This window comes from Anas acuta, chromosome Z, assembly GCF_963932015.1.
Source record: "Anas acuta chromosome Z, bAnaAcu1.1, whole genome shotgun sequence".
NCBI lineage: Eukaryota > Metazoa > Chordata > Aves > Anseriformes > Anatidae > Anas > Anas acuta.
In genome coordinates this window covers 5,309,346-5,328,283 of record NC_089017.1, presented here as the reverse complement: position 1 = coordinate 5,328,283, position 18,938 = coordinate 5,309,346, and positions in this window count along the sequence as shown.

Here is an 18,938-nt window from a genome sequence, read left to right as displayed (position 1 = left end):
AATCTCGCATGACGCCCGCGTGTAGGTCACTGGCTCCCGCAGCGATGCGGCGTGTGGGCTCACCATCTGCGGCTGCTTCTGGAGCCCACAGCCCGGGGATGTCGCAGCCTCTGCTCCTCCCGGCGCCCTTTCTGAAGCCAGCAGCACCCAGCGGGGTCGCAGGGCGAAGGCTTTGCCTGTGGAAGAGGGGGAGATGAGCTTTTGGAGGACGAGCCTGCTGCAGAGCGGGCGGCTGCGCGAGCTGGCTGTTCCTGCCAGTCGGCAGGAGGTGATGGAAAAGGGAACTTGTCAAAATAGCGAGAGATCTTTTTTCAGGAGATTACAAGTTTGGCTGATGGAGATAATAGTGTTGAGGCGCCGCGCGGCGGGTTCGCTTCAGCACTGGTGCGGGAGGCGAGGGTGATGCCAAAATCGGCATGAAATGGGATAAGAAGCGAGCGCCTGATGGGCTGCTGTGCAAGGCTGCAGCAGGGAAGGGCAGAGCAGCGCCCATCACCGCATACAGGCGGAGCAGAACTGAGCCGGGGAGGGAGGCAGAGCATCCCTGCGTGGTGTCTGGCTCCCTGTGTGTGCGTGGGCTCCTCGCAGGGGACGGGGCCCTGGATCCCACCCAGCTGCAGACACAGTCGCCCCCGTGGACGCAATCCCTCACCACGGACCTGATCCCAGCTTCAGACCTGACCCCATCCTCCGGCGGCACCCAGATGTGACATCTCCTGACACCTCCCAAGGCCACCTGAGAGCTGTCCATCAGGGCTGCGGCTGTCTGTCCATCACATCCACCTGGGATGTTGTCCATCGTGTTCCCACCGGGGTGGCAGCCTCGTTGACACCACCATTTGCACCCGCAGCCATCGGTGCAGATCTCTGCTGGCGTTCCCACACCCTGACCACTCTCCCCACCAGTGGCTGCCCCCCAGGTGTGTGTGGGGTTGCAGAGCTGACCCCTCCCCAGGGCTATCATTGCGAATTGCTCTGCAGCTCCTGCTCCCCACATTCACCCTGTTGTGGCCCTGGAGGTGGGGACAGGGATGGGGACAGCAGGTGCTGGCTCTCCCTCTGCCCTTGGTGGCCAGGGAGCCCCAAGCAGAAGCAGCTGGATGGTGCCCAGGGGGGACACGTCCCCTCCTTTGTCCCCTGTAAGCAGCCAGGCAGTGATGAACCCAAACTGGGTTAAGAAGCCGTGGATGCTGGCTGCTTGCCTCATGGCTGTGGCTCGCTGTTTATTTTCTCCGAGCCACCTTCATCACTGTGATAAAGGGGAAAAGCTGATGGGGACCAGTGCCAGGACCTGGGGAGAGGGTGCAATGAAAGGCCACAGTCTGACCACGTTGATGGATGCTGAAACTCCCCATGGGGAGCCAGGGGAAGGGAAGCGGGGTTACAAGTCATGAGGAGGAAGCCCACAGCCCACCCTGGGGTCTGCAGGGGTCTGCCGGGTCTGCAGGGAGAGGTGTTCCCCACGTCCCCGCAGAGCAGCCGGGTGCGGGGCCACGGGTATCTCCTGACCTGCTGCAGCTGGCTGCTCGCCAGGCCTGGCCCTGATGAGACGAGGATGCTCCCTCTGGACAGATAACTGCCGAGCACTTCAGAGCTCTCTCCTCGAGGAGCACTCTGCCAGGCATTATCTAAATGACCCTCTCCACAGGGCCACTCCAGCTGGCTCCCCGCGGGCAGCCTTCGCTCCAGCCTGAACTCTCCTCGCCACCTGCGAGCCCCAGAAAGGGGTTGAGGCCAGACCCCATGGCCACGGCTCTCTGGGGAGTGGTCCCCCCTTGCCCGAAATGGGAACACGAGGATAAACAAGAAGCTGAGCCCCTGTAGGGGAGACACTGGTGCCCACAGGGATACCAGCCCTGCCTGCTGCTGCCCGTCCCTGCAGTGTCACCCGTCCCCGTGCATGCCACCTCCGCCGCAGGGCATGCGAGCAGCCTCACAGAGGAGCTTTTCAAGTGGAACGGAAACGTCTAATGAAGGCCGACTTCATTAAACGGGGCTGTCACGGGGATGATTGCTGCCTTCCTGAGCCGCTTTGTGAGCAATAAAGATGTGCGAGCGGCACGGAGCGGAGCAGCTGGGGAGGGAGAGGGGGGGGAGCACAGGCAGCCTCCCGAGCCTCTGCACTGCTGGTGAGGGCACTGCTGGGGCCGTTTTGGAGGCTGGGGGTGAGCAAGCAGCTCCCAGGGCTGGGGGCAAGCGCAGAGCCCAGCTGGCTCCAGGGCAGCGTGTCCCAGCAGAGCTGAGAGCCGGCACTGCTGCATCCCACTGTCACATCCAGCTGGGTCCAGCCTTGCAGCCTGCACCCATGCTAGGATCTCCAAAACGCTCCTGGGTGCTGTGATTTAAACATGCCTGTGGTGCTTGCAAGTGAGACCAGCACCTTCAGTGTCTCCATTGCTCCCTGGGCAGGCAGAGCCTTGCAGCATGTTGCGCCAGCCCCGTTCCCATGCTGCAGCATCCTGCAGGGAGGCTTTGTGCAAAGACTTGGCCTCTCCAAGCCTGGAAACCTTGGTCCTGCACCCATCCGAGGGGCTGTGTGTGCTCCCTGGGCTGCATCTCAGCCCCTGGAAGGACCTAGCACCCCTGAACCCACTTGGGGACCCCCAGGGGCAGAGGACGGGCACCCCTGAAGGTGGCACGGGGACAGCCCTGCAGAGCAGCATTGCCCCGCTCCTGTGTTCTCCTCTTAATCAGCTAATTGTGTGTTTGGAGTTTCAGGCAAGGGCCCCAGCCTGGTGTCGCCATAACAACCGCAGCAGCATCACTTTCAAACACTTACAAAGCAGGCTGGAAATGCAGAGGGGGAGCAAAACAACAAAAACATAAAAAAAAAAAAAGGAGCCGAGGCCAAACAGGGGGTTGATGGGAGGGGAGAGTAAAAGGGCTGTCTGCGCCTCTTTCATTACACCACGAGGAGTCCCGCAGGGCAGAAAGTGCTGATTAAAATAGCTCTTGCTGGGATTCAGAGGCTTTTTGGGGAAAAAAGAAAATGCCCCTGCCTGCTGGAGTCCGTCTGAGGCACTGCTGGTGGTAGCATCGTCTGGGTTTCTTCAGCACAGGCTGGGCGGGGGGGAGGGGGGGGCTGTGAGACAAGGTCACCAAGTTGGTGTCCCTGTGTGGAGGGGTGGGAGCTGTCCCTGGGACCCTCTGTGAGCTGCATCAGGCCTCTTCAGCACCTCCTGCCCAGCTGGACAGGCTCCGGGCTGCTTGTCCTTCCCAGCACCAGCATGTCCCTCACCGCTGTCCCCTCCATCTCAGGCAGTGCCCGGTGTGGTGCAGGTGACAGAGCAGCCCCAGTGTGGAGGCTGTGGGGGTGCTTCCCCTCCCCCCCCCCACCGGCTCCCCCAGCTTCCCCTGCAAACCCATTTAACGGATTAAATTTTTATATTCTGAGCTGTGCTGGTGCCCAGAGCACAAGGCTTTGCAGATTTTAGCGAAAAGAGAGCCGCGTCACGGGCAGGAGGCATTGGCTGCTGCAGGGACGCGGGGGAGATGGGGAGAGGGGAAGGCGGCTTGGAGGAGGGGTGAGGTATGAGGAAACCCAGTTTCTGAGGGTGGCACGTGGCCTTTTTGACATCCTGCCTCGTGCGATGGCCCTCGCTGTGGCATCTGAGTGCCTCTGCTCCTCTCCATCCGTGCACCCGCAGCCCTCAGCCGGGCTCTGACACCCATCCGAGCCACGTGCGAGCCTGGTGGCACCCTGCCATCGGCCCTCCTGCCTGCTCGTCGCCGAGGCCCATACCCCAGCCGTCATTTCTGCAGTTAGCCTGGTGCCAGGCCCTGGCTTATCAGCCTCGCCCAGCGCCGTGGAGCAGTCCAGATGGCTTTCTGCTGGCACGGCGCAGCCGCGGCAGCTCGCGTCTGGTGTGCGGGCAGACCCCTGACACAGTGCAAGGAAGGCAAATCCTCACCTCCCAGGCTGCGTGCGTGCTCCCAGCTGCTGCCAGCCCCACTCTGATGGAGCAAAGCAGCCAGGTGCCAGCGGGATGCCCCATGCCAGGCGGTGTGCCTGGTGGGAGCACCCTGCGGTGTCCCTGCTGGATCCTGCACCCTGGGGCTGCCCAACTACGCACCAAGCACCAGGCAGGAGCTGGGATGGGCAGGGGCATCCTGCCACAGCTCCCAGGACAGGCTGTGTTCTCCTGCCCCATGGGAGCTGCTGCCTGCTTTGCCTTGCTCTGCCGGGAACATCAGGGTTTGGTGCTCACCAGGTGTCCTTTTGACAGGGAGAAGCCTCCAAGTTGTTATCCCTGAGCTGTTTCTCCCCTGCAGTTTAAGATGGTCAATGTGACATCTATGCAGGCATTGGCAAGAGGGGACGTGGGGTCCCAGGACCTTGCACCCACCTGGGAGGGCCCAGGCACCTCCTGCAGCATTTCTGGGCCACCAATGCTTGGGCACAAGGCTCCTTTCTGGGCAGCTCTGGCCGTGAGTTTTATGTCTGCCTGGAACACCTCCAAAGGATTGATTTACTGTAATTCCTCTGGAAAGCAACTTTTGTGATTGCTAGCCTGGAGATCTCAAGCTGGACTTAAACAACAGGATCCTAAAGAGGCCATGAATAATTGAGCCTAATAAATATTAATAACTCGCCTGCATGGTGGCAGGGCATGTAATTGCAAGGAGCGTTCTGGAAGCACGGCTCTGCAGGCAAACGTGCACTCGCGGCAGGGCTGGGGCACAGCCCGGTTAACACTGATGCTGCTGGGCTGCGTGGAGCCGTGCGTGGCTTCTGTGAGCCCTGCAGCCCTCTCCTGGGTTAGCGGTCAAGGGCAGGGGGTGGTGGCCACCATGCGATCGTTTAGGTGTCCTTGGTGGGCTTCTCACCACGAGCACGCCTCCTGTGGAGGCTGAGTACGCGGACAGCACCCACAGCATCCTTTGGCAAGGATGCTCTCTGCTCCCATGGCCAAGTGGTAAGAAGAGGAAGGCACAGTGTAAAATTTGGTGACTCAACAAATCATCTGAAGTTTGGGTGCAGGTGATGGGGAATCCATATGGCCACCTCTGTAGGCTGAGGGGTGTCTTGTAGGCAAAAGGCTGATCTGGTCGCTCAAGTCTTTGCTGAGCAGCACCAACCTATGGATCAGACCTTGTACAGGTGTAGGATCCTACTTAAAGACACTGTTTTGTTTTTTTTTTGGACTGGAAATATAACCACAAAGCTCAAACCAAAAACCAGCCATTCTCCTTCTGGGGTGCTCTAGGTCCTCAGTGGATTGCCTGCCTGAAATAACTCTCTGCTTGCCACTTTCTTTTGACTGAGCACACCCAGCATCACCCTCGCCTCTGCTTTTCGAAGCAGATGAGGAAGAGAAGCCTGGAAGGGACCACAAACACTCACATGGAAGGTCACGCTGTGCTGCAAAGACTCAGCAGTGCTCTGAGCAGGGTAGAAACATGCACATGTGGGGTTTGCCAGAGCTTTCTGGGCATTGCATATCAGGGCAGGGAGCTTGGAGACCTGCCCTTTCACAAGGGCTTTGCTGCCTGATGCTGGTGGTGTGAAGGAGCCTACACAGCTATAGAGAGGAAGGGGACAGAGAAACCTGTATTTGGGTATTGGATGTTGCCCAAAGCTTTTCCAGAGCTTTCTGCCTGAAAACTGCAGTGCCTGGGCAGCTGAGAATACGACCTGTGAAAGCCTGGCAGGGGTACTGTGAGGCTGTATCTCCTGCAGGAGCCTCCCCCACACTGAGCAAATGTTTCTTTTCCCCAAACTGCCTGGCTGTTGAGATTGCATCTTGCAAATGCGGTTTCAGACAATAACAGCTTGCAATTATGCAGCGCTTTCAAAACCAAGACATCCTGAATTTCGTTAACGTCTTTGTATAAAACTAGCTGAGGCTGCTGCTGGGATGCAAAGCTCCAGCCTGTGCAGAAGTCTCACAGCTGGGATCACCCACAGCTTTTCTCTGTGCTGTTCTGGAGACGATTCATCCTGAGGGCCAGAGTTAAGGGGGGCACAGAGCACATGGAGTGATGGACATTTCACGTGGTCTCCAGCACCTTCACACTGTGTTTTCCTATGCTACAGGTTTGCAGGTGACACTGGGGACTATCCATCCAGGAACCAAAGGACACCCCCAGGAAAGAAGGGCTCTGCGCTCTCCAGGGGAAGGGTGATGTGACTGGGCATGAATCATTAAAAGGAGTGGTAATTGCTCAAAGACTGGTTATGGAACAGAACCTCTTGGATGTCATTTCTGAGAATGTAAAGGGCGAGGAGGTAAAATGGCAGGGGTTTCCCAAGGGCAAACAATGCTGGGTGCTGAGGGTGGCCACCAGCTGTGCGTCAGCAGCCAGAAGGCCAGCAATGAGTGAAGCACCCAGGGGCTGATGCAGGGCTTGCTACCCGCAAATAGGGCAGTGACACAGAAGGAACCTTCAGCAGAGCCGCAGGTGCCACTAGATGAGGCTGTGACACCAGCACAGACTCAGTCTGGAGGGATGAGACGAAGGCGAGCACCGACCCCATGAAATCCAGCAGCGCTGAGGTGCAATAACCCTGGCTGGGGGCCGAGTGGCTGAGCTGCTGGGAAGGACCCGGGTGTTATCATGGGCACTAGGCTGAATATGAGCCAACAGAGCACTCTGGCTGCTAAAAAGGCAAACCACATCCTGGGCTACATTAGGAGGAGCATGGCCAGCAGATCGAGGGAAGTTATTATCCCCTCTCCTTGGCGCTGATGAGGAAGCACAGATCGCAGGAGCATTTCTCAAATAGCTCCTAACAGCAGCACTCCCACAGCTTCCTCTGTTGTTAAAGAGATGTGAAAATACAGGCAATGATACAGAGGTTGATGCAGGAGCAACGAGAGGGAGCTGTAGTATTATCCCAAGGCACTTACAGCACTTGCTCAGGAGATAGATGGTATGTCTTCACAGTCCTACATAGTTCCAATGAGACATTTGGGGAAGCAAGTAGCTTTACACTTTAGATATTAGCTTCTCTTTTGGATAAAAAATTAATGAAAGGATGGGCTGAATAGAGCCCGCTTTCCTCTGTGGTCACAGACATCCCCAAATATGAGAACATCTAAATGCTTCCAGCCGCTCTTCCAGTGGCTGCTGCACAGCTGCTTCCTAACAGAAAGAGAATAATAATCGTCTGCTGGACTATTTTCAGGCTAGCGATGGAACTGTTTTGGAAGTATTTGAAAATGTGGAGATGTGAGTGGTCTGTAGAGCTTGGCAGCTCACAGCTCCATGCACCTGATGGTGCTGGGGGGACCTCTGAGAGAGGTTGCAAGGGAGCAGACAACAAAAAGGAGGATTTGTCTGGGGCTGCCTGCCCAGCCTGCTCAGATCAGTTGTTTTTTTTTTTTTTTTTCTTCTTTTTTCTTCCCACCTTTGGCTGATTCAGAATTTCAGGTGAGACCTTTGCTGGCTGAAGCGATTACCACACAGTCATCACTTCAGATGAAGTGAGGTGGGCAGGAGGCACGTGCTGGGGAGCTGGTGGCTCAGGCTGGGGGCAATGCATGCCCTGAGGTGCCTTAGCAGCCAGCACCCATCATTTCAGATGATTGCAGTGCATCGATCCCCAAATCATCTCTGCTTCTCAAAGCTTTTAGGCTCCCTGGGCTCTGCTGCACTCAAAGGCAGCGGCATGAAAGAACATTTTCCTTTTGTAAACAGGTTCTGTCAGACGCAGCGACCTGCTTAGCATTGATCCTGTGAGGCTGAGCTTCAAATTCAATTTGTTTCTATCATACCTGTGAAGAGTTTGGTAAATTGATTTTAAGAATGAAAATGTAGTGAGAGTGATTACAGCTGAGAATACCATTTAAAATAATAAGATGAGGCTTCTGATCACTGAATTGTTGGCCTGAGCAGTGCAAAAATGTGCAGTAAAGAGAACAGTATTTCTGTAAAACATCACTTAAAGTGTTAGCCTTTATTTTTCATGAGATTACTCCAATTTTGATGCATTTTTCTGGGCAGAAAGCCCTGGGAAAGTCATGGAGTGAGGCCGACAATCTCTAAACCTGCAGTCTGTGTGACTGTTGTAATCTCTGCACAACTGTAACTGATGAATATGAATCATATCGTTTCTATGCATGGCAGAAAGTAACCTACTTCTAGCCCTGAGCAGGCTGCAGTAGGTCTGTCTGCCTCTTCCTGCGGCTCTGTGCCAGCAAGCGGCTGTGGGATTTGGGGCAGACTGGGGATGCTGCAGGAAAACCCTGCCCTGACTTGGTCTGTGGGTTAAAACCAGCTCTACCCATCAATCTCAGGGGTGTTGGTCACGCTGCTCTGTGCTTGCCTCCCCTGAAGACCCATTTAGGGAGGGGTTTGAGGGACATTGAGACGGCACATTGCTGGAGGGAGGTCTGACAGCCATCCCAGAGGCAGCCCCAAATTAACATGGTGAAGCAGTAGCGGCAGAGATGCGACAGAAGCAGAGGGATGGCCAAGTGACAATCTAATGAGTGTTAATGGGAGTCAGGAATTAAATCCTGCCGGCTCATTAGCATGGGATGAGGTGCCATCTGCCATGGCTGGCAGGTTCCCTGCCACTGCTTTTTTTTTTTTTTTTTTGGGAGGGGGGGTGGTAGGTGAGAAAAATCTCAAATAATTTTCTTCAGACAGGATCTTCTGTGAAGCTATTTTATTTGCAATTACAATGGCAGGTGTCCTGCCAATTAGGAGTTCCTTTTAGTAAACAAATCATAACATTTTATTCCCTATTATCCAACGCCTGATCACCTCCCCTGTTTCCTCACTGGCTGAGTACTACAGGTTCACAAGCTACTGGATGCTCCTCTATACCATATCTGTACAATTTTTCATTTTTTTTTTCAACCCTGTAATTTCTCCTTTTTTTTTTTTTTTTCCCTTTCTCATGTTTTGAGAACTTGTGATCTTTGTTTTACTGTTCCCACTCTGCTCACCCTATTTTTCTCAAGCTACCACCTTACTTTGGAACAGCGAGGCCTTCTACTGTCCCCTTACCTACTTAGCATTTCTCCTTGGTAGGATTACACAGCCATCTTGGAATACAGAAAATTAGTTCTCTACTGCAAAAACACAACTTAGTTTCTCATGGGGGGAGTGGCCTCTTCTGTGGGCATGGCAGGAGAAGAGATGGGTGCCCAGAAGGGACAGTGCTTCCCTTGTAGCAGCAGTAGGCCCTGCCCCTGTCTGACCAGGGGCTGAAATCAGCTTTCTGAGGCAGTGCAGTTTGGCCATGCACAGCTCCAGTTTTGCTTTAACACAAGTTTCAAGACAACGTGACTTTCCGGGTGCTCTTCCTCCAGTCTCTGTCGGGATTCCCTCCACGGATGGCTAGCTGGAGGTGCGCCACGCATCGTGGAGACCGAGTCCGCTGGGCTGGCAGCAAGCAGCAGGTGAGATGTATGTGGCCAGAGCTGCAAGGCAGCTGGCAAGGGACAATATGGGGCATGGGTGCTGCTTTATGGACGGTGTTGGAAAGCCTGACAGAGGCTGGAGGGGCTGAAGGAACTGCCTGCCACCCAGAACCTAAAGGCAAGGGTGATAGTGGCAGCGCAGCAAACAAAGGACTGCAGGAGGGTTGCTGATGGAGTTGCAGGCAGAGACAGAGCATCGGGTATGGTGTGGGGTGTGGGAGGAGCTGGGAGCTGGGATCTGACCCTAGCCCCAGGCAGGGAGCCCAGGGGGAGCCATTTGTGCCCCCTACCCTCTCCACAGCATGCAGCACAAGGGTAGCTGGGAACAGCCAGCAGCCCCGGGCAACATCCCCATGGTGGCAGGATGCCCAAAGCCACGGGACCCTTGCCTGGGGCAGTGCTCGCTGTGATGGATGCTCTGTGCCAAGCTGTCCCCCACTGTGCTGCAGCCTCTTGCTGTGGATGTGCAGCTCCAGGCCCTCGTGTTGCTCCTCAGACATGAACCTGGGCTCGGTGCTGTGAAAGTAGAAGGGCACTGGAAGGGAGTGGTGTGCTGGAGGCCATTGGGCAGGTGATGGATGCTCCAGGCTCCTTCTGCTTGGCTTGGTCTGGATGGATGAGGGGTTTGGGCTCGAGGGAGCGGACACAGGGACTTCGTGATGGTAGGGGGGCAGATACAGCATGGGGATTTTCGGACATCACTTGATGCAGCTGTTCCACAGACAGCTGCACTGGCCCAGGGAAGTGTTGCAGCTTTACTTCTAGGCACTTTCTTGCTGTGTGCATGCCGAGCTTGCTGTGCTGCTCTTGCCTCAGCTGCATGCTGACAGGCGCTGCAATGTGGGGCTGGCTCCTGTCCTTCCTGTCAGCCACACACAGTCCTGGGGTGGGGGTGAAGTCAGTTTGGCAGCCCTGGAGTTTTGTCAATGCTGTGTTGTCTGGGCTGAGAAAAGCTGGGAGGGCCATGCACAAGCCAAGGGACTCCTCCTCCCACCAGTGTCGTCCCTCATCTGGGCAAAGAAGACTCTTGGGCAGAGAGGTTGGGGAGCAGAACGTGACCCTCACAACCCACGAGTCAGCACGGGTTTATGAAAGGCATGACGAACCTGATATCCTTTATGACAAACCTGATCTCCTTTTATGACAAAGTGACGCGCTTAGTGGATGAGGGAAAGGCTGTGGATGTGGTCTACCTTGACTTCAGGAAGGCTTTTGACACCGTTTCCCACAGCATTCTCCTCAAGAAACTGGCTGCTCTTGGCTTGGACTGGTGTACACTTCATTGGGTTGGAAACTGGATGGGTAGCCAAGCCCAAAAAGTTGTGAATGGAGTCAAATCCAGTTGGAGGCCAGTCACTAGTGGCATGCCCTAGGGCTTGGTACTGTGGCCGGTCCTCTTTAATATCTTTATCAATGATCTGGATGAGGGGATCAAATGTACCCTCAGTAAGTTCGCAGATGACACCAAATTAGGTGCGTCTGTCGATCTGCTTGAGGGTAGGAAGGCTCTGCAGGAGGATCTGGATAGGCTGGACCCACGGGCTGAGGTGTTGTGGTTCCGCTCAAGTGGGCAGCCAAGCTCCACCACAGCCACTCTCTCACTCTCCCTCCTCGAAGAGGAACGGGGAGAAAATACGATGAAAAGGACTCAGAGGTTGCTATAAGGAGAAGTAATCACGCAGTAATTATTGTAGCGGGCAAAACAGACTCAGCAATAGTAAGATTTATTGCTTATTACTAACAAGCTAGAGAAGTGAGAAACAAAGGAAAGAAACCAAAAGCACCTCCTCCCCATCCACCCTCTTCCACCTCCTTCCCCCGAGTGGTGCAGGGGAACGGGGGAACAGGGATTATGGTCAGCCTACAGCACTTCTTCTCTGCCGCTCCTTCTTGGTCACTCTCGTCCCCTGTGCTGTGGGGTCCCACCCACGGGATGCAGTCCTTGATGAACTGATCCGGCGTGGGCTTCCCACAGGCAGCAGCTCTTTCAGAACTGCTCCAGATATGGGTCTGTCCCACGGGGTCCATCCCTCAGGAGCAAACTGCTCCAACCTGGCTCCCCCACGGGCAGCAGCTCCTGCCAGGTCACCTGCTCCTGCATGGTCTCCTCTCCACAGGCTACAGGTCCGGCCCGGAATCTGCTCCGGCAGGGGTCTTCCACAGGCGGCAGCCTCCATCGGTGCAGGGCCACCTGCTCCACCGTGGTCTCCTCCACGGGCTGCAGTGTGGAACCCTGCTCCACCGTGGTACTCCATGGGCTGCAGGGGGACATCCTGCTTCACCATGGTCCTCACCACAGGCCACAGGGCACTTCTGCTCTGGCACCTGCAGCACCTCTCCCCCTCCTTCTTCACTGACCTTGGTGCCTGCAAGGCTGTTCCTCACTCCTCTCACTCTCCCAGTTGCTGTGTGGCGCAGCGTTTTTTTTTCCCTGTCTTAAATATGCTCTCACAGAGGTGCAAAACAACATCGCTTATTGGCTCAGCTCTGGAAAACAATGGGGCCCTTCCCAAACATGGGGCAGCTTCTAGATCCTTCTCACAGAAGCCACCCCTATGGTCTCCTGCTACCAAAACCTTGCCACGTAAACCCACTACATTAGGCCAACTGCATGAAGTTCAACAAGGCCAAGTGCCGGGTCCTGCACCTGGGGCACAGCAACCCCAAGCTGGGAGAGGAGTGGTTGGAAAACTGCCTGGTAGAGAAGGACCTGGAAGTGTTGGTTGATTCCTGAGGAACAATGTCAGTGTTCAAGGCTGGATAATCTCCCAAGAGTTGCCACTTGCCATTTGGAGTCTTTACTGGCGTGAGAGGAGAACTGCAGGGGTGATGAGACTTGACAGTGCTTCCCCATTGTTCCAGCTCTTTTACTAGTTTGCTAAAAGGAAGGGTTGTGGTTTAACCCAGCAGACAGCTAAGCTGCACACAGCCATTTGCTCACTTCTCAACAGTGGGACTGGGGAGAGAACCAGAAAAAAGGTAAAACAAGTAAATGATGCACAATGCAATTGCTTACCACCTGCTGACCAATGCCCAGCCTGTCCCCAGGCAGTGGCGGCACACCCTGTCCAACTCCCCCAAATTTTATTGTTCAGCATGATGCCATACGGTATGATACATCCCTTTGGTCAGCTGGGGTCAGCTGTCCTGGTTCTGTCCCCTCTCAGCTCCTCGTGCACCCCTGGTCTCTTTGATGGCAGGACAGCGTGAGGAGCTAAAACGTCCTTGGCTCCATGTAAGCACTGCCATGCAATAATAAAAATACTGGTCTGTTATCAGCATTATTCTCTTCCTAAATCCAGAACACAGTACTATAACAACTACAAGGAAGAAAACCCGATCTCAGCTGAAATCAGGAAAGGATGGATGGCATCAGAAGGGAACCTGGAGTGTGGCATATTAACCAGCTTGGGATCGGGGACAGGAGCAGCTGTCAGACATATCTGGTGCTGGGAAGTGGGCTCTGACCCTGGCCCCAAGCGAGGAGGCAGGAGAGCCATCCTGGTCCCCCACATTCCCAGAGGATGCAGCACAGGGGTGTCGGCCTGCTTCGATGTGGGCTGGGGGCTGTGACCTCACAGAGGCATCACCACGTGCTGTCTGTGACGTCACCACGTGCTGTCTGTGACCTCATCACGTACTGTCTGTGACGTCATGGCCGTGTCCCTATAAAGCTGCAGCCACACCCCACATCTGCCAGTGCGGTCGTACCTGGCTGTGAGCGATGGTCGACAGCGTGTTTCTCCTTATCCCCAGCCTCCTGCTTCTGGTGGTTGGGATCTCCCTGCTCACCAGGGGTCGATGCCAACAGGTAAAGAGGGCTTGAGGGTAGGGGAATTTGGGGCTGGGAGACTCGGGGCTTTGGGACTGGAGGGCCAGGAGATGTTGGAAGGGGTCCCGCGGGTCCCTCCCCAGGTTGGTCACTGTGCCGTGCTTCTGTGCCCACAGGGTGATGGCCAGCCCCAGCGATCTATGAGACGACGACAGCGGCAACCACCGGTACTGAAGCCAGGTGAGTCCCCCGTGGGTCAGCCTCAGCCCCGAGCAGCCCGTCCCTATGGGCCTGAGGTGGCCCTGGTGCCTCTCTCCCACTGCAGCTCAGACTCCCTCCCTGTTTTGCAGGTGGAAAGCGGCGTTACAGGGCAATTGGTCTGGATGACATGGTACATGAGTCCATCCTTCGCCCACATGGGGGGCTGCCTCACAAAGGCAGGCAGCTCAGTCACCCTTTCAGTTTTTCCATGGCCCCCCCACCTGTTCAGTGTATGGCTAAAGTGGCTGCAGGACAAGTTGCAATGCCAAGGAAGGATGATCGTGGCATCTCGGAAAGAGAAGACAAATTGCTCTCTTCTACCAACACCAGTGAAAGAGTGGAAAAAACACATGGGCTGTCCAGAAAGAATGAGCAGCCACAAGGCCTGACACACCTCAAACTTTCAATAACCGAGCTTAAGTGTCATGGGGCAGGAAACAGGACTGAAGAGTTGTGCTCTAACATGAGCTCCTCCAGCCAGCCACCACAAACGGACTGCATTGTCCGGGAGAGCATTCTCCGCCCTGATGGACGGCTGCCTGACAGGAACGGATTGTTACTGCAGTCTCCTGTACTACCCGGGGCAGAACCAGCCCTGTCCAGCCCTGAGAACACCATCCGCAAGAGGTTCCTCCAGAAGGATGAGGGGCAGGCAAACAGAGAAAAGGAATTCCCACAGCCTCACGGATTGTCCATGGCTTCTTCAGCTGTTCCTGGCATGGCCAAAGTGGCTGTAGGACCAACAGCAGGACCACCTCCAGTTGTGAGAAATGCTGAACATGGCATGACAGTGAAAAAACACAAATTAGAGTCTTCCACTGACACCGACAGAAGCATGGGGAATCCAAGTGGGTGCTCCGTACAGAAACAGTACCCAAAGGGCCTGAGGCCACAAAAAATATCTAAGATGGAGATTCTGGATTCCAAGGAAGAAAAGAGGAATCAAGACCCACACTCTGGGCTCAGCCCCTCCAGCCAGCCACCAGAAATGGACTGCATTGTCCGGGAGAGCATTCTCCACCCAGATGGAGGGCTGCCTCAGAAAAACGGGGAGTTCCTGCAGGCCATGCCCCCTTTGGCATTTCCCAGCTTGACCAACAGGGAAAAAGGGCTATCTTTGCCCCAGAGGAAGAGAAGAGATGGTGGGTCTGCACCTGGCAGGGACACTGACTGTGCTCTTAGTCACAACGAATGCACAGGGAAACAGGGTGGGCTCCCCAGGGAACAGCTGCAACCCAGGACTGGCACTCAGGGCTCCAGGGGATGCAACAACAGTGTTCCACCAGCAAGAGGGATCATTGCTCAGGAGAGGTTACTTGACCCACAAGATGGACGGCGTCAGTGGGAGGAGGTGTCCATGGGGCGATGTCCACAGGATGACCAGCTGCCTCTTAAACTGTCCACGGCTGTTCCAGTGCTTCCCAGCCTGGCCAAGACAATTATGTACAAAGACCAGGGCTGCCAAACTGACTATGTTATCATCCTGGATCCCTTTGTGAATGATATCAGGAATGGGAAAGAAGTCCCCACTGCAGCACCCCTCAGGATCACGAAGCTGCATCTGAAGGAAGAGCTCCGCAGCAAGCTCCGTGAGCACATAACAAAGAAGTGCCGGGAAGTACAGCTGCAACGCTTCCCTGGGCAAGTGAAGAGGTCCATGGAAATGAAGCATCAAGCACTGTCCAAAAATCCCCATACTGTTGCTGCCAGCTTACAACCACAGAGTCCCTCGGTACGCTTCAGCAAGCCCAAGACCCTTGTCCATCTGGACCAGATCAAGCAGAAGAAGCGTGGGGCATCCATTGCCTGCCCAGAGGTCTCCAGAACACGACGCTCCCAGCCCGTGCCTGTCTACTTCTATAGCCTTGAGTCCACGTTTATGCCTGAGGAGCAGCGTGAGGCCCTGGAGCTGCACATTCGTGCCAAGAAGCTGCAGATGCTTGAGAGACGTCTGGGCATGAAGCATCCATCTGAGTCAGCTGTGCCCCAGGAGGAGGGTGGCAGGGCAGCCCTAAGGACCAGCGCCCTGCCCAGCACACCCTGCAAACCCACAAAGAAATCGAGCACCTCCCTGAACCACGGATCCCGTAAGCCAGACTCCACTGAGGCAGTGCGCAAGGGCAAGAGGAAGAATGTGCGGAAACTCTACTCAGGCCTGCAGGGCAAGGCCCATGGTCACAAGTATCAAGCGAGGAAAGGAGTGACAGGGTACAGGGGCCAGGCAGCTCACTCCTCCAGTTCAAATAAATCCTCATCCTAGCCCCAGGGTGGTAGTGGTACCCACTTTGTGAAGCGCCAGCAGACTTGCGTTGGGCTGTGCCTTCAGGCTAGAGGGGGGTGGCAGGGAAGGGGTGTCCCTGGGCAGGGGGCTTGCCCATGAGTCCGATGTGAATTCACCCATTCCTCTCTTAATTCTGGGGTATTCTAACGGGCACCTTCTCAAACTGTAACTTGCAATTCCCAACTGGTAGCTCAGAACTCATACTTGGTTTCTTGCATCCATGGACAAAATAGTTGCCTACCCAAGGCTGAGAGAGCTCTTCCTCTCTCTTCTGTCACACTGCAGTGGGCACCCTCTGTGCCACCCTGGGAAGTAGCAAAGCTTCAGCAGTCCAGCTGATGTTGTGTTCACTTCTAAATCTTTTTGGGGAAGCTCCATAAGAATACCATGCCAGAGAGAGAGCAAGAAACATTCTAGAAGGACTCTAGGTTGGGATCTCACTGAACTAGCTTTTTTATTTGTGATTGTGGTGCTGGGCGCCCTGCAAGCAGGAGCACACACCACAGATGTATCATAACCTTATATCCCCTATTACCCAATGCTTGATTCCTCCCATTTCCTCACTGGCTCAGTACTACAGGTTCAGAACATACTCAATGCTTGTTACTGTACCATATCTGTACAATTTTATTTGACCAACCTTTAATTTCTCCTTTTCCCTACTTTTTTCTTCCCTCATGACTGGAGGGGCTAGTGACTTTTTGTTGTTGCTGAATCCACAACTGCTGGTGTTGTTTTTCTTGTCCATCCTCCTTGTTCTGGGACAGTGGGACCTTCCAATGTTCCCTTCATCTGCTTAGCATAGTCCCCACTTCTATGTCACTGTTATGCCGCAGTTATGCTGCACGATCGCTTTTATATATGCAAAGGTTGAGAATTTTCCACTGCAAAAACACAACTTTAATTCTCACACCCTCACCTTGGTTGGGGCCCTCAAGATGCATGAGGCATGGAAGGGCCTGGAAGTGTGGCTGGGGGCCTTGCCCACACCAGATGCTGCTGGGAGTACTAAATTTGTTCATCCAAGGGACCCATCCCTTGCTGTGGTGCAGGCTGTGCCCCTCACAGCAGGGCAAGACAGGGGTCATCATGGCCCATGCATTACGAGAAGGAAGCACAGAGGCTGAGGGGGGACCCCAGCCCCACCGACAACACCCAGGCCTTGCTGGTGCTGTGCCTCCCTGCCCCACTACTGCCTCCCCCAAACCTGCAGCTCACACTGCAGGGCAGGAATTGGGTCCTCAGTGCATGTGGAGCTACTAGGGAGCCACATTGCTGCCCAAGGCAGGGGCACTGCCTGCATGTTCAGATGGCAACTGAACCTGCCCAGACTGAAATTCAGGATCGCAAGGCAGGAAACGGAACTGAAATGATGTGCACGGTGGGCTGCTCCTCCAGCCAGCCACCAGTGCTGGAACGCGTGGTGCATGAGAGCCACCAGATGGGCTATGTCCCACCATCCAGCCAGCATCAACAGGGATGATCCTTGGTGAGACTCTTCTTGACAAGACAAAAGGTGATGTGGGTGGAAGGACCTGTCCCAGCAGACTCTTGGATTGTCCACGGTCCTCCCCGCGCTTCTCAGGCTGGCCAACAAGGTATGCAGAAAGACTGGGGCTGCAGAACTGACTTTGTCATCATCCCGGCCCCTGCCACAAGGTACCTGTGCTCGTGGCACTTGCGCCAAGCCTGTGGCACCCAGGGTACTGGAGCGGTACCGACCAGCAACAGCATCCACTCCATCTGGGGAGCAGAGGGGAAGGTGCTGCTCTCTGCTCTGTGTGGAGAGCAACAGGACCTCTGTGTGGAGGGAACAGCATGGAGCTGTGACAGGGGAGGGTCAGGCTGGGTGTTAGGAAAAGGTTCTTCACCAAACAGGATGGTTAGGCACTGGAACAGGGTCCCCGAGGGACATGGTCACAGCAGTGAGCCTGTCAGACTCCATGCAGTGTTTAGACAATGCTCTCAGACATTGGGTTTGTTTTTCTGGTCCTTTCCAGAGCGCAGAGTTGGACTCGATGATCCAGGTGTGTCTCTTCTAACTTGGGATATTCTATGATTTTGTGGAAGAGCGAGGCCCTTATTGGCATAGGACCCACCAAGTTATACATGTACAATGCCATTGTTATTGCAATTCCAACAAACAGCTGTTTGAGCCTATTCTATTCAGGTAACCCCTAGGTTAGTTTTTCCCAAATATTTCTAAATCCCCAGGAATTGTCATTTTGAGGTACTCTATGTAGGATCTTTTTTTTTTTTTTTCGTTTTTTTCTTTTTTTTTTTTTCCCAAATATTGATTAGATCAGTCACATCTGTCGTATTTGATCTACATATATAGAGCAATAGTAATAATCACAGTGCATGCTCCTCCTTATGAGATTATTAATAAATCTAATACCATTTGATTCTGGAGTACTATTTTTGCAAACTTATCAAAGTTATTTTCTAGTTCTTCCATTATAGCTGAGATATTTACAATAGATTTTTCTAATTCACTCACCCCTAAGCAAGGTAAGAACCACCTTGCAAAGCTGTGAAATGCTAGAGAACTTTACTAGAGGATTATCTGGAGTCCACTTAATTCTGCTTGTGGTCTCAAGGGGGTTTAGCTTTGTGGGTCTTCAATAATAGTTACATTTGGAATTATTGCCCCCAGGGTGCAAGCTCCCTTCGATCCTAGGGGCAACATCTTTCTGACTTTATTGCCACAGAGCCAGTACCACCCCTTGCCATTTGGGACAGGCCATCTGGTTACAGGATTCTCATGTTGTATCTGGTGTGCATTATGCATATTAGCATTCCTGTGGCTACCATATTTGGAACAGTGCGGATTATTCCCTATTTCATGGATAATATTTCCACACCCAGGGTCAGTACTATTGCCCCCTGAGTTTCTATAATACAGTATATTGTAGCCAGGATTATGTGTAGGAAGTTCAACTTCAAAATCTATTCCTTCCTCAGACTCAGTATGATCTGTCATTTTTGGAAATCTATAGAATCCAGACACAGTTGCTGCTGGAAACAGGAATCAAGGACAAGGCCTTTTCAATCTTTCTAGGCATCTGGGTGCAAATCCAACAATTATTTCAAGATAGAACTCAAGAATTGTTCTGAATTAATTGGAAATGCCGATTTTTCCCTCTATCCTATCACTAATCCATTGAGGATAGGTATTACTAAGATAAACTTAAAATACATAATTTCTCTCTCTATATATACACTCCTATAATAATTAAGAAATAATAAT